At 40.2% G+C, this 14862-nt stretch overlaps 1 protein-coding gene across 2 annotated transcripts in view; it reads left to right on the top strand.

Annotated features, from left to right (window-relative positions):
* Rab31 (RAB31, member RAS oncogene family) overlaps positions 1–14862 on the top strand; it is a 136723-nt gene that overhangs the window by 87843 nt on the left and 34018 nt on the right. The window lies entirely within an intron of this gene.

The raw sequence follows: 14862 nt of genomic DNA, 5'->3' as shown, positions 1-14862 counted from the left end.
CTAAGGCTAGGTATTATATAAAGAAAAGAGGTTTATTTAGTTTTGCCTGGAAGTTTAAGAACATAACACTGATGTCCTGGCAAGGGTCCTTTGGGAGTGAGCTGTGTGCAAGAGAGATCACTTGGCAAGACAGGAAGCCAAAGAGATTCGGGGCCAGGTTTCTCTCTCTTTTTTGTTTAACAACTCATTTCTTGCAGGAACTAACTATAGTCTCATAAGAACTACATTAGTCCCTTCCAAAGGTGGTACCCTTCATAACCTAATCACCATCCACTAGGCCTCACTTCTTAGAGGGTCCACCGCCTAGCACTTACCACACTGAGGACCAGGCTTCCAGCACATGGACGATGGGGACAAACTCAAACCTTATCTAAATCACAGCACCTGAGAGTGGATTAGAGAGTTGATGACAACTTCATCCAGCCTGTTGAGCTGGCTGTTTTATGAAAAAAATCTTACATTAGAAGGGAAGATAGTAGTCCTCCCTGACCCATGGCAAATAAGTTTCAAGATCCCAGTGGTGCCTGAAAGTGCAGATAGTTCTGAACGCCATTTATACTATGTTTTTGTCTATATGTACAATACTATGATGAAGTTTAATTGATACATTAGGCACAGTAAAAGATTAATAAGAGCAACTAATATTAAAATAGAACACTTATCACAATATACTCTAATAAAAGGTATTTTAAACTCCCAAATTGTTTTATTTCTGGAATTTTTATTTGGTATTTTTGGACTCAATTGACTGTCAGCAACTGAAGCTGTGGAAAGTGAAACCACTGCTAAGTGGTCTACTGTAGCAGATTTGTGTTGTCTCTGTTCTGCTGGCTAATTTAGTTCTCAGGAATTCCAGCAGTTGATTTTCATGAAGACAACTGTACCATGCTCTGATTCTGCTAATCCAAATATGATTAAACCAAAGATAAATAAGCAATGAAAATGGATCTTGCAAAAGTATTTAACATGGCATTTGACAAACTGCTCTGTTTCTTTGGGATTACAAAAGGTTTATATAGCATTGCATCATGTTGGTTTATAATAACAGCCATAAACACCACTTAATCACTTGTTTTTCCTAGGGTTGGACAAACCTTTCAACTCCCCAGACTTAGTTCGGATATCTACCTTCTTTAATCTTAAAGCACTTGCTCTGTTAATCTTTCCTGCATTTGGGGCAGTGGTGAGGAGAGTGAGCCTTTGCTGAGTGAGGCAGTATCATCTGACACCATCACATGTGGGAAAAGAAGACTTTGGGTAGAAACAAAGCTCATGTGTGGGAATGCTGATGGGCTAGAATTTAAGAAGAAAATACTTTCAAACTGAATGGTGTGTTAATTAGCACTCTTGGTTACATGTAACTGAGCTCCAACTGACATTAATTTTATGAAAAAGGAGGTTTTATTAAAAGGTACTGATATCCACATGGTAAAAAACAAAAAACAGGGCTGCCCTTAGTTGTGGTATGTGATATAGTCCAGCATTTACCTTTGAATATTTATTGGCCTGGCATTCAGTGTTTCAAATCTAAAATGCCATGGATGGGTTTCCCCACATCGTGTGTTTAGCAGAGGAGATTTGGCTAGTAGAAGATGAAATTTCTTATTGTCACCATGGGAACAGGCGAGTAGGGGTCCTGAACAGGGGCATCCCTTAGATAAATGTGGCCTCCACACAGAACATGCCTGAACCATGCTGCTTTGCTACCAGTACCTAACACACACCATTCCCAGGGTGGAAGTCGCCTTTTATGCACTGGCTCCACATTCTCCTCTATGTATGTATCTTTAAGATGCCCTAGCAAACACAATCCGTTCACCTCACGTCCAGCTTCAAATTCACCCAGAACTCCCCCATCCTCAGTGGGTGATAATCTAAGGCCATCCACCCACTGCTTCCAGTGGTGATATCAGGGCCCAGGGTCTTAGGAGTCCAGGCCGTCTGGTCATTTTCCTTTTTTCCCCATAAGTTTGGCCTCAGCAAGGTCCGAATGTGGCTCTTCAACATCCCATAGTTGTAGTTTCAAGTGCAAAATATGTACCTTTCATTATACACAAAAGTAGTCTAGATGGGACTTACTTTTTAATTATGGTACAAGAAGATGACTCTGCAATTCTTTAAACCTCTGAACAGGTCAGTGAAAAAAAAGTAGTTTGATGCTACTGAGTTTTTTTAAAATTTTAAACGTGATACATTTTATTGAGATCTCAGAATGAGATCCTCCTGTCTGTGCCTCCCATGTAGCTGGGATCACAGGTGTATACTGCCACATCCAGTCCCTGTCTTTTGAAAACATTGTATCTATCCTAATGGATGTGAAGTTGCATCTTTGTATTTTTGTTTGCATTTTCCTAATGACTAATGATGTTATGTATCTTTGCATATGTTTATTGGCCATTTCTTTGGAGAAATGAGTTCAAATACTTTGCCCAACTTTAATTAGATAATGTGTGCAACTTACCATTTTCCCTTTTGTTTCTTGCACCCAAGTGACTGGCTAATTAAACATCATGGAGATTTACACTTACATTTTCTTCTGAGAATTTTACGGGTTTAGTGCTTACATGAAGGTCTGCCATCCATTTTGTTAACTTTTGTGTTTGATGTGAGATAGGGGTCCAAGTTCAGCTTTTCCATGTGGATATATAATTTTCCCAGCATCATTTGTTGAAAAGACTGCTCGTTTCCCATTGTATTTTGGGCTCTTTTGTCAAAACTTCGTGTATTTTAACTGTTGACTTATTTTTGTGCTCTTCATTTCATTCAGTTGATCTGTCTGTCTTTATGCCAGTGCCACACTGTTTTAATTGCTGTAGGTCTGAAATCAGTTTGAAATTAGAAATTATTACTCCTTCAACCTCATTCTTTCTTTTCAAGATTGTTTGGCTATTCTGGGTCATTTATATTTCCTTATGAATTTTGGAATCCACTTATAATTTCTGCAAAAAAAAAAGCTGTATTTTAATAGGGAGTATGTTGACTCTTTAGACTAATTTGGGTATTATTGCCTTCTTAATAGTATTAAGTTTTTCAATCCATGAACATGAAATGTCTTTCCATTTTATTTAGCTTTTTAATCTCTTTTAGCATTGTTTTACATTTTTAATGCATAGGTTGAAGTTTTTGTGTGTTTTGGAGGTGCTAAGGAAGGAACCCAGGGCTTTACTTGTGCTAGGCAAGCACTTTAGCACTGAGCTATAGCCTCAGTGCCTCAGAAGTACAAGTGTTGTACTTTTTTTTGTTATATTTATTCCTAAGTATTTGATTTTGCTTGGTGATATCGTCAATGGAATTGTCCATTAGTTTTGGTATATTCTGTTTTTAATCATTTCAAAGTATTTTCTGACTCATTGTTTATTTAGTAGTGTGTTGTTGAGTTTCCACAGATTTGTGAATTTCCCAGATTTCTGACTGTCAAGATTTCTAATTTAATACAACTGTAATCTGAAACATAATTTGTATTATTTTGATTATTTGAATTTTTGAGGTTTGTTTTATGGCTTAGCACATGTTCTATCTTTGGGAATGTTACATGTGAGCCTGAGACCAGTAAGAGATTTTTTGTTTTGTCGGTCTTGGTTGCTGGGAGCCGATAAATTTTAACACCTATTTTTATACTTACCATTCTCTCTTTGGGAGGAAGATGGGGAGAAGACACTAACTAGAATTTAGTTTTGTTCTTACTTTTTAGGACTATATTCTTTTTATGACAATTAATACCTGTGCTTCATTTATGACAGTGATATAAAATTTCATTTAAAATGTTTTTAAAAGATTGATTTATGTTCATGATATTATTGTCTGCATAGAAAATTTCAAGGAATATATCAAAATCCTAAATCTACTAAGTGGATTCAGCAAAGTTGTGGTATACAAGGTCAATCCAGGGAAATCAATGACATTTCTATATACTGAGTTTGCAAAAGCTAAAACTAAAAATACAGAACTCTTGGACTAGGAAAGTGGCTTAAGTGGTAGAGTCCTCGCCTAACAATTGCAAGATCCTGAACTCAAATTCCAGTACTGCCAAAAGAAGGAAAAGGAGAATAAAAAGAGAAAACAAAAAGCAGTATTCTTTACAACTGTTTCAAAGAAATGAAATACTTAGATAGATATGTATTTACCAAAACATGTATAGGATCTGTGACTGAAAAATACCACTACATATGGAAGAAATCAAAGAAGATGTGAATAACTGAAGAGACATGTGTGTTGCATAGATTGATAGTCTTGGCATAGTAAAGATGTCTGTTCTCTTCAAATTAATCTATCGGCTTACACACAATTCCTTCAAGCTCTTAGCAAAGCTTTTTGTAAACATAAGCCAATTCTGTAATTTATATGGACAGTCATGGGTGCTAGAATAGTAAAATGATGATATTGGCAAAGAAGCATATAATGGAAGGAGTAGCTCTGTCGAATGTTAAGGCTTACTATTTATGTAGCTGTAATAATCAAGACAGAATGTATGATGGACAAAGATAGTGGAGCAGAATTGAGAACCCAGAAGTAAATCTATACAAATATACTCAACTGATTTTTTTCCAAATTGCATGAATTTTTATTTTTAGTTCTTTTTTTATTGGCATGTATTAATTGTATGAGGGGGTTTTGCTGTGATATTTCCATACATGCATATAATACATTTTGATCAAATGTAGTCTTCTAATTTGAACAAGTTTCATTTTTCTGTTTTATACATGTGTATGGGATTCTTCGATGATGTTGCCCAGCCTTTTACCTCTCCTTTCACCTTCCTCCCATCCTGTTGGTTCCTACCCCCACTCAACTGATCTTTGACAAAAGATGTAGAAGCAATTCAATGAAAGAAAAATAGTCTTTTTAATAGTGGTGCTGCAGAAATTGGACATACATTAACCTTTTATAAAAATTAATCTAAAATGAATCATTTTAATGTAAATGCAAAGCAATGAAACTTTTAGAAAAACTCATAACAGCAAATCTTTAGGATTTGAGGGTAGGCAAAGAATTTTTAGACTTGATACCAAAAATAATAATCATATAAGAAGAAATTGATAAATTGGACCTCATCAAAATTAAAAATACATGTTCTGTGAAAGCCCATTTGAAGTGGTTGAAATACAAGCTACAGATTGGAAGGAAATATTTGCAAACCATGTATCTATAGGGGTAGGATGGTTAATGTTGATTGTCAGCTTGATTGGATTAAAACATACCTAGGAGATTAGTACAGCCCACCTCTGGGTATGTCTATGAGGTGTTTCCAGAGAGGATTCACTAAGGGGGGGAGACCCTCCCTGAATGTGGGTGGTACCATCTAACAGGCTGAAGGCCTACATGAAATAAAAGGAAAAGAAGGCCTAAGCCTGATAGCATAGGCATCCTCTTTCTCTGCTTCTTAGCCACCATGATGTGAACTGCTCTGCTCTGCCATGCCTTCCCTGCCATGATGAACTGAAACTTCTGAAACTATAAGCCAAAATAAATCATTCCTCCCTTAAGTTGTTTTGCTCAGGCATTGTCTCATGGCAATACAAAACTGATTAATACAAAGAGGACTAATACATAGACTGTAAAAAACTCTCAGAGCATAACACGTGAAAAAGAAAGCTCCAAATTGAAAATGGGCAAAGATGAACACACATTTCATTCAAGAGAATATGAAGATGTAAAGATGCTCAGCATCTTAGCTGTCGGAACAGTTAAAATAAAGGCAATGGCAATACCTAATGTTGGAGAGGATATGGCAAGGTAGGGCCATTCATACATTGCTGGTGTGAGTGGAAAACATTCTAGTGTGCACAGCCACTCTGGAAAGCAATTCAACAGTTTCTTACACAACTGAACATGCAATTACTGTATGGCCAAGCAATCACTGTCTTGGGAATTTATCCCAGAAAAATAAAACTTAAGTCTATACAAAACCTTCACATGAATATTCATAGATACTTTATTTGTAATAACCCCAAACTAGAATCAGCCCAGATGTCATTCAGCAAGTGAACAGTTAAACCATGTTGTGTCCATACCACGGACTAGTGCTCAAAAATAAAAGGAAACGAACTGCTGATACCTGTCTGGAGGTATGTTAGGTAGCTTTCCATTGCTCTGACGAATACCTGACATAAATCAACTTATAGAGAGAACAGTTTATTTTGGCTCACAGTTTTGGAGATTTCAGTCCATAATTGGTTGGCTCTTCTTTTTTTTGGGGGGGGGGGACTGTAGTGGTTCATCATGGTAGGAGCATGGTGCAGAGTGACCCATTCACCTCATAACCAGGAATGAAAGTGAGAGGAAGAAGAAACAGTCCTCTTCAAAGGCATGCTCACAGTGTCCTACACTCTCCCACTCACTGGGCCTTATTTCTTAAAGTTGCCAATGCCTACAACACCACCAAACTGGGGTCCTAACCTTTAACACACAGTGCTCCACATCCAAATTATAATGGAAGCCAACCCCAATGTTTCACGGTGTAAGATTCCTTTTATGTAAGATTTTTAAATAAAAACATTTCAGAAATAGAAGATAGATTATTGAGTGGCGGCCAGGGGTTATTATTGAGGGTGATAGTGTGGGGAGAAGGGGTAAGTTGCCATAGTTATAAGAGGGCAACATAATGGATCCTTGTGATACTGGAATTGTTCTGTGTCTTGTCAGTGGTGGTGAACACCACTACACAGGTGATAAGACTATGGAACTTAATACAGCACATATGCACAAGTGAGTACAAATAGACCTGGGGAATCTAAATAAGACAGAGTGTATTGGTGATAAATCCTCTTTGTGATACTACGCTATAGTGTTGGAAACTGTGACCATTTGGGGAAACTGAGCAAAGTGTATGAGGGGTCTCTGTATTATTTGTTAAAACTGCATATGACTCTATAATTATCTCAATAAAAAATTTATTGAAAAGTTGACTTAGATAAAAATAATAAATAATTAGAATAGTGGTGAATGTACATATCCACATATGTACATTATGTACTTAAATATACATATGGCAGAAATTGTAAAGGGAGTTATGTTTGACTAAAGTTTTGTAAAGAATACTGGGCCAAATGATGAACCATTCCCAACACACACAGTGTTACAGAAGAAACACAGGATAACTCTTAAAGACTCCTACTTAAGACCAGAGACATGACTCAAATCAGTAGAGCACCTGCCCAACCCTGAATTCAAACCCCAATATTGCCAAACAAAACAAAGCAAAGCAAAACTCTCATTTAGAGGCTGGGCTGTAGCTCAGTGATCGAATAATTGCCTATTACATGCAAGGTCCTTGGTTTGATGCTTAGTGCTACAAAAAACCAAAACCAAACCCAACCTCAACAATAAAACAACTCCTATTTAGGAAAGAGGGAAGGGAAAGTCTGCTGTAATGTGTCTCTCTGACACAGGAATAGGCCTGGGAAGCCTTTGGCCATCAGCTTGTTAGGCCTTTCCATGACAGAGAATCAGGTTCTTGGTCAGCCAGTCTGACTGCTCCAGATTCTGCCTGCTGGCATGAATTTTCTGGGGAGGTAGCCAGATCTCTAAGCCCAGGCCTTACTCAGCACTTGATCTTCTTACTCTGATCTCAAAGTACTTTGCTGTCCTGTAATTCCCAGAAAATTGTATTTTCATGGGGGTAGGGACATGGGGGTTTGGGGGGTACATATGTATGTGTGTGGGGGGGTGCATGCAGGTGGAACAGATTTCATCTGACAGACTTTGGTACTATAAGCTTGCTGGTCCTTAAGAGAAGCTGAGCCTGCTATATTTTGAGAGTGGGCTGAGATGGAAGAGAATTTGGCTCAGCCCACATGAGGCATCTGAATGCAGAAGTGCTTGGCAGAGATGGTGCCTGTTTGCTTGTCCTTGTGTTTCCTGTCTATACATAGCACAGATTGATTATCCCCTTATCTGGAATGCTAGAACCAAAAGTGTTTTGGATTTCAGACTTTGGAGTTATTTCTAATTAATTTATTTTTATTTATTTGTTTAGACTTTGGATGGAACCCAAGTCTAAACATGCAGTTCTATTTCTTATGAAATAGCCTAAAGGTAGTTTTATATAGTATTCTAAATAATTTTAGGGCATGAAATGAAGTTTTGTGGTATAGAATTTTCAACTGGTGGGGTCTTGTGGTGCTCAAACAGTTTCAGACGTTGGAGCATTTGGGATTTGGGATTTTTGGATTAGGGCTACTCAGCCTGAATAAATGTCTTCCATGCTCCTCAGAGTGAAAGGCATCGAGAGACTTCTGGTCAGGTAAATTCAAGATGTATAGCTTGGATTTGTTTTAGACTCTTGATCTGGATGAGAGATTTTCCTGACTTATCTTGAACAACACAAACCAAACTCTCCCTCTGCTGAAATGATTGTGAAATTGGAGTATCATGTGACCTCTGTATCTGCAGCTTGGAGCAGATTGGGTGTGGGAGCTGTCCTGGGATTACACAGAGCAGGTTCTGTGCCACCACTTCCCTTCCTGTGGCTCCTGGTGGATTGCTGATGGGACCTGGCTACTTCCTTCTCCTCATCACCTGATACTAGGGTAAAGATGGCATAGTTGAGTAAAGTTAAGGGGCATGCCTGTATTGAAAGAAAATAAGAAACTTGCTGGGCCTGGTGGTACACGTCTGTAATCCCAGCACTCAGGAAGTAGGGGGCAGGAGAATACCAAGTTGGGGGCCAGCTTGAATTGCATAGTGAGACCCTATCTCAAAAAAGAAAATAAATGTCTCAAATGCACTTATCTTGTGGGATCTGGGTACCAGCTGCTTACTGTGCCTCAGCAATGCAGAGGTGAGGGGAAACTCATGACTTGCCTGCTCAGAATGACAGGAGAAGCTGACACATGTGCAGAGCAAGTGACACATGTCCTGGGGCTCATTCCAGGCTTCCCTGGCTCCCAGGAGGGCAGATAAAAAGGGAATCTCCTCAAAAAGTCTGGGGAGCCCAGCAGGATACCACACAGCTTTGACCTTGGCCTCATGGAAAAGTGAATAACTTTGCCTCAGTGGTTTTAGAAATTTCAGGAGCATAAGAATCCATAAGGCACTTGTTAAAATTTTTTATTCTGCTAGGCATGATAGCTCATGCCTATAATCCCAGCTACTCAGGAGGTAGAGATCCAGAGGATCAAAGTCTGAGGCCAGCCTAGACAAAAAGTTAGTGAAACTTTTTCTGAACAAACAACCTGGTGTGGTGGTATGCACCTGTGATTCTAGCTACTGGAAGGCATGGGTAGGAGGATCACGGTCTGAGGCAGGCCCTGGGCAAAAATGGGAGACCATGTCCAAAAGAATATTTGGATCAAAAAAGAATTGGGGCATGGCTCAAGTGGTAGGGCACCTGCCTAGCAAGTGTGAGGCCTTGAGTCAAACCCTAGTGCTGTCAAAAAAAATTTTTTTGACTCCAGAGCTGGGTGTGGTGTCACATGCCTGTGATCCTAGCTATGTGGCAGGATGCAGATAGGAGGACTGTGGTCCAAGATCAGCCCCAGACAAACACACCAGATCCTATCTGAAAAAATAACTAAAGTAAAAAGGGCTAGGGACTCAAGTGGTATAGTGCTTGCTTAGGCCCTAAGTTCAAACCCCAGTGCTGTAAAAAAAAAGTTTTTTGATCTTCAGGTCCAGTCCAGAGATTCTGATTCTATAGGAAGAGGAGGGTAAGGATAAAAGTGATACTTTTACAAGTGGTCCAAGACTCATGCCTGGAAAAGTATTGCCTTGGCTGATGGGGAGTTTATGGAAGAAAAGAGCAAGAAACCCAGAATCTATCCCAGGTATGTCCAGGTCTCTGACTGCAGGCCACATCTGTCTAGGCTTGTCCTGTGATTCCAGGGCCTTAGGGAAATCAGAGCGGGAAGCACATCACATTCAGGATCCCATCCTGGTGCCCTCCCTGCAGAGGCAGTGTCGGGAGTGCTCTGCCCCTCCTCTTGTGCATCTCATTGGACATTCACCAGGAGAAAATGTGTGATGAGGTCAGTTTGCCTGTATCTCATCACTCGAGGCCTCCTCCTGGAATGCTGGCTCCCTTATCTCCAGCCTATATTTGATTGCCTTTGACTTGGGCGGGAATTGGGATCACCTGGCTGTGGCACTTTCATGAGAGGAAGCCATCTGCTTCAACTGGCAATGGAGCCTTTGTCCGCCAGTGTCAAGGCCAGAGGAAGAAGAGTCTAGATTATTCCACCTCAGAAAGCCAGAATTCCCTCACAGTTTCTCTACAGGTGCCTTGACCTGTAGCCATCCTAATAAGTAATTTCTTGGGAGAAACTATTCCCCCACACTCCTTCCCCACTGAGGAATCAGTTCCTGATTTCCTTTGCTTTCCTGATTTCTAACTCTTGACTCTACGGGAGCCCCTTTTGGTCTCTTATAAATTTGGAAGTCTTCCTGTCATTGGATGTTGGCCATTATCTAAAAGATTCCGTCTAATGTGAGCTGCTCTTCAAACTCAGGGTCTCCTGTTGGCATTTCTGTGGATTTCCACCTTTCCTGTAGCATTATTAGGGCTGTGAATGAACCAGAAGGAGTGAGGCAGGGACTGTGAGGAAGTGCTGATAGAAGGCCATCCAGCCTTGTTTATTTCATTTTACAAGTGATAGCAGTGAAAAGTTACCCAACAACAATGACAGTGGTGACTTGTGACTGGGAAATAAACTGAGGAACTTCTCAGGTGGTAAGTAATGCACTTGAGGGGCACCCCTGTCACTGGCCTCGTATGCCTAGGATTCCTCCCATTCCATCAGGGCCACTCAGGAGAGACATGGGGATGATTTGCATGCATGCTGCCTCTTCTGGAGAATGGGGTGTGGTTTTTGAGATCTTACAGCAAGGCTCTGGTCTCTCTTAGAGGCACACTTGAAGAGACTGGTGAGGCTATGGCCAGTGAGTCAAGGACTTTTGTCCTGGAGTAGAAGTTGTTGACCCTCCAGGGCAGAAGCAAAAAGTGGGTTGGGTGGGAAGAAGGAAATTTGTCTTACCAGTTCTGTTATTCAATTAGCAAATGAGTTTTGGTGATTCTTTTGCATGCAGCAAAGTCCTGTGGAAAGTACAAGAAAGGTTTTCCTGGAGTCTTGTACTGCTATTTGGATCTCAAGAACTTGTTTGAGGTTCTAGCAAGGGAGCACAGCTACTTCTATACCCTTGACCTAAGAATGGTTCTCCTCTATTGGTATAGTCATTTTCTTTGACTGAGCATGCAGCTTTGGGAGGGATGCACGTGGAACAGTGAGGGAGGAAGGGGACACCCACCTAGCTAGCCAGATCAGCCAAATCAACCCTGGCAATCAATGGGGTGATAGATGTTGCAGCCAGATCGCCCTCACATCATGTTCTGCTATTTGGGGAGCCAAGACAGGGCAGAGAAATAACCCAGGAGCAATAGGAGGCTGTGTTTAATAATGTCCTAAACGTCACAATGCCATCAAGAAAGGACAAAGAAATTCAGGCAAGAAGTCCAGAATCATCTAGAATGATTAGGAAAAGCTGTGGAGGACATGTATTATGGTCAGGGCTGTGGTGGATGATGTGTATCATGGAAGGGACTGTGGGAGTGGCATATGTCATAGAGACTGTGGGGATGATGTGTGATGGGAGGGGCTGTGGGGATGACATGTGTTGTGAGGCTAAGGATGACTGGGGTAGGAGCAAATTTTAAGGAATAAGCTTCTGGACAAATGCCTAAGGTGGGAGTTTGGCCCATGTGATGGAAAAGGGTCACCCGAGGTGTCCTTGGCAGCCTGCTGAGTGGTAGGACTGCAGTGCGGGGCCACCTGGCCCCCACCTCCCACTTCATTCTCTCACATCCGCAGCTCCTGTCTGGCAGCAGGCCTTGCCTCCTGGCCTGCATTGGCCGAGCCTCCTTCTAGTCCAAGGTTTCAACAGGCATTGTCAGTTCAACATAAGAATGATTGTGAGCTGGCTTGTTGAGTAAGAATGATGCTTGTGGTTTCCTGAGCCATCTGGAGCTGTAAGCCCAGGCGCCTGCACTCCTACCACTGCCTGCACAGCCACCAGCCAGGGTGGCAAAGCCACCCACAGCTCCTCAGCCAGTTCAGGTTTTTTAATAAAGTTGACATTTTTAGAGGATTAAAACTATATTTGGAAATATTTTACCAAGAATATGTGAATTAAATTGCTTTCATTTCTTATATGTGACTTCAAAATTTATTCTAGTCTTGAGTAGACCAAAAATGGGTATAGGAGTTTCTTTAAAATTACGTAAACCAAATAACAGAATTTGAGATGCTAGATAATAAAAACCCAACATATTCCAACTACTAAAAACATAACGCCGATGAATGTCAAAAGCTACCCAAAGGTCTGGAGGTATCATGGCAAGTATTAAATGTACACAGCACCTTCTTTACATGAGGCAGCAAGGCAGGATAGAGTTTGTGCTGTTGTGTGGTGTGTTTTGTGCCCTGAGAGAAGTTGCCTCCCATGTTCCTGCCTTCAACTGATGCGGTGTGTGGGATGGGATCAGGGAAGAGTTACTATCAAAGCAGGAGGAAAGAGCTGAAGACAATCTCCCCAGAGAGTCCAGCAAAGGCATCTTGAATCTCTCTCTCTTTCTCTAGTCGTAAAGTGTTCTTAAGAAGAATCTGTAAAACACTAATGCGTGTTTTAGAATTACATGGTAACTGTGTCCAGGAGCATAGCCGTATTCCTTCTCTTTACCTAGAAGTAACCGCTTTCCTGACTTTTGTGAAAATAATTTCTTTGTTTTCCTTACACTTTTATGTCCATGTTTGCATTTCTAAACAATAGATGTTTTGATTTACCTGCTTCTGAACATCATATAAATGGAACAGTACTGTATATATTGTGTGATGACACTTTTCTTATACTCAACCAACTTATGAGATCCATCCCAATGAATGCTAGCAATACCATATTTCATTTGTGGTATAAGGTTCTATTTTACGTGTCTACCCGTTCTATTTCTGATGGGTATTTGGGTTATTTCTGATTTGGTGTCATCATATCTATATCTCACAGTGCTTCATCTAAGTGTTTCTCTCCACCATAGTATGTGAGAGTTTAATTGCTGAGTCATAAGGTGAGCTTGTGCTCATTTTTATTAGGTAATCCCATGTTTTCCAGAGTGGATGTCAATGATATGTGAGATGTCCTGTTGTCTGAATCCTTACCACATCTTGGTATTCGATACTTCATGGTGTGTAGTGCTATCTGACAGCAATTTCAGTTCACATTTCCCTAGTCATCAATAAAGTTGGCACCTTTCTATGTATCTGTTAGTCATGTTTCCTCTTACATGAAGTGCCATTCAAATCTTTACTAGGTCTTCTACTGGTTTGTTCATCTTAATCTTGTTTGTTCTTAGGATTTTAAAAATAAATGTATTTGATGCTATTCTTTTGTTATCTGTACATGTTGGAAATACCCTCTTCCAATCTATGTTTTTTTGCTCTCTTTATGTTGTCTCTTCAGCATCACAGGTCCTTAAGTCTTATGTAATATGATTGATCATATTTTTCCTTTATGATTTGTTTATTTAGTGGTTGGGGGGGGTTATAAGAAGTCTTTCCATAACCCCAAAATCAAGATTATAGCCTCTTGTATTAATTATTTTTTACAAGTTTTACAGTTTTGTAATTACCTGTCTTTAAATCAATTGGCATTGATTTTTATATATTGATTTTCCCCCACACTGCTATCTAGCTGACTCAGCATTGTTAATTGTAAAGTACCATCTCAGGCTTGTATCATGTTTCATGTATACAGGTCTGTTTCTGGGGCTCTCTGTATATTCTGCTGGCTTACTTATCCATCCTATAACAATACTACACTAAATTAATTAGTACAGCTTTATCATAAGTCTCAGTAAAAGATTGGACTTACACTGTACTCTGTAATCTTTATCCAGTATTCGTTGGCCACAGAGAAGATTTTATGAGAGGGTATAGTGTGCATGAGGATCTATTGTGGTCTGGTGAAAGTTGAGTTTCTTTTATACTTTGAGTTAGAATGCAGTGGTATGTTACTTATTTTGTTGCTCCAACTGCTCCAGTTTTGGCCACTAAGAGCTCTTTCTGTTGACTCCTGTATCCCTGTGACATATGCATATCATTTTGGTTTTTGAGCATTTCCTTACTTCCAGTCTCATCTTGCATATTTTTAGCACCAACTCTAGAGTGAGCCATTACTCCAAGGAGCCCTGGTTTCTTTGTATTGTAAAATGGTATTAAAAAAGAAGGCCTGGGTGCCGGGTGTGCTCATTGCTACTGGGATGTTACTGCTTCTCAGCCCTCTCAGTGAACATGTTACTGGTGGGCAGTTTTAGAAGATTTCAGTTTCTTTGGCATCCTGAACAAAGAATTGGACAGAGATACGCAGATTGCAAAGTTTTATTGAAAGTGAAAGTGGAGAACAAAATGAAGGCATGGAAGAAAACCTCAAGAGAGCAGCAGACTCTGGCAAGATGTCTCAAGAGCACTGATCTTTGGGCAATTTGTCAGTTGTAGAGGTAAAAATCTGGGCGGCATTTTCAGAAGGCGCTAGGGTAATTGACAGATGTGGTTGGCAAGGTCTTGTTATATAACATGGGTCATTCTGCATATGCACTGATTATCCTAGATTTTTAATTGTATGTGTGAGATGCAACCAGTATTCCTAAGATCTTAAGTAGAGGGCTTTACTGGAAAGATCAGATTGAGGACAGAGTTCCCTTTACCAAGCATGCACTATTTTCCTGTCTAAACCAGTCAAGAGACTTTCTCCTCTTTTGAGGAATTTACAACTGTAGTTCTGACCATAAAATGACCACAGAGGGAATATCCAAGGGCAGTACTGGGTGGGGACAAGGAGGAGCCCCGCATGAAGGTGACCTCTTGTTGAGGAGGGTTGACT

This window comes from Castor canadensis, chromosome 4, assembly GCF_047511655.1.
Source record: "Castor canadensis chromosome 4, mCasCan1.hap1v2, whole genome shotgun sequence".
In the NCBI taxonomy this organism is placed as follows: Eukaryota; Metazoa; Chordata; class Mammalia; order Rodentia; family Castoridae; genus Castor; species Castor canadensis.
This window is presented reverse-complemented; position numbering and strand designations above follow the sequence as displayed.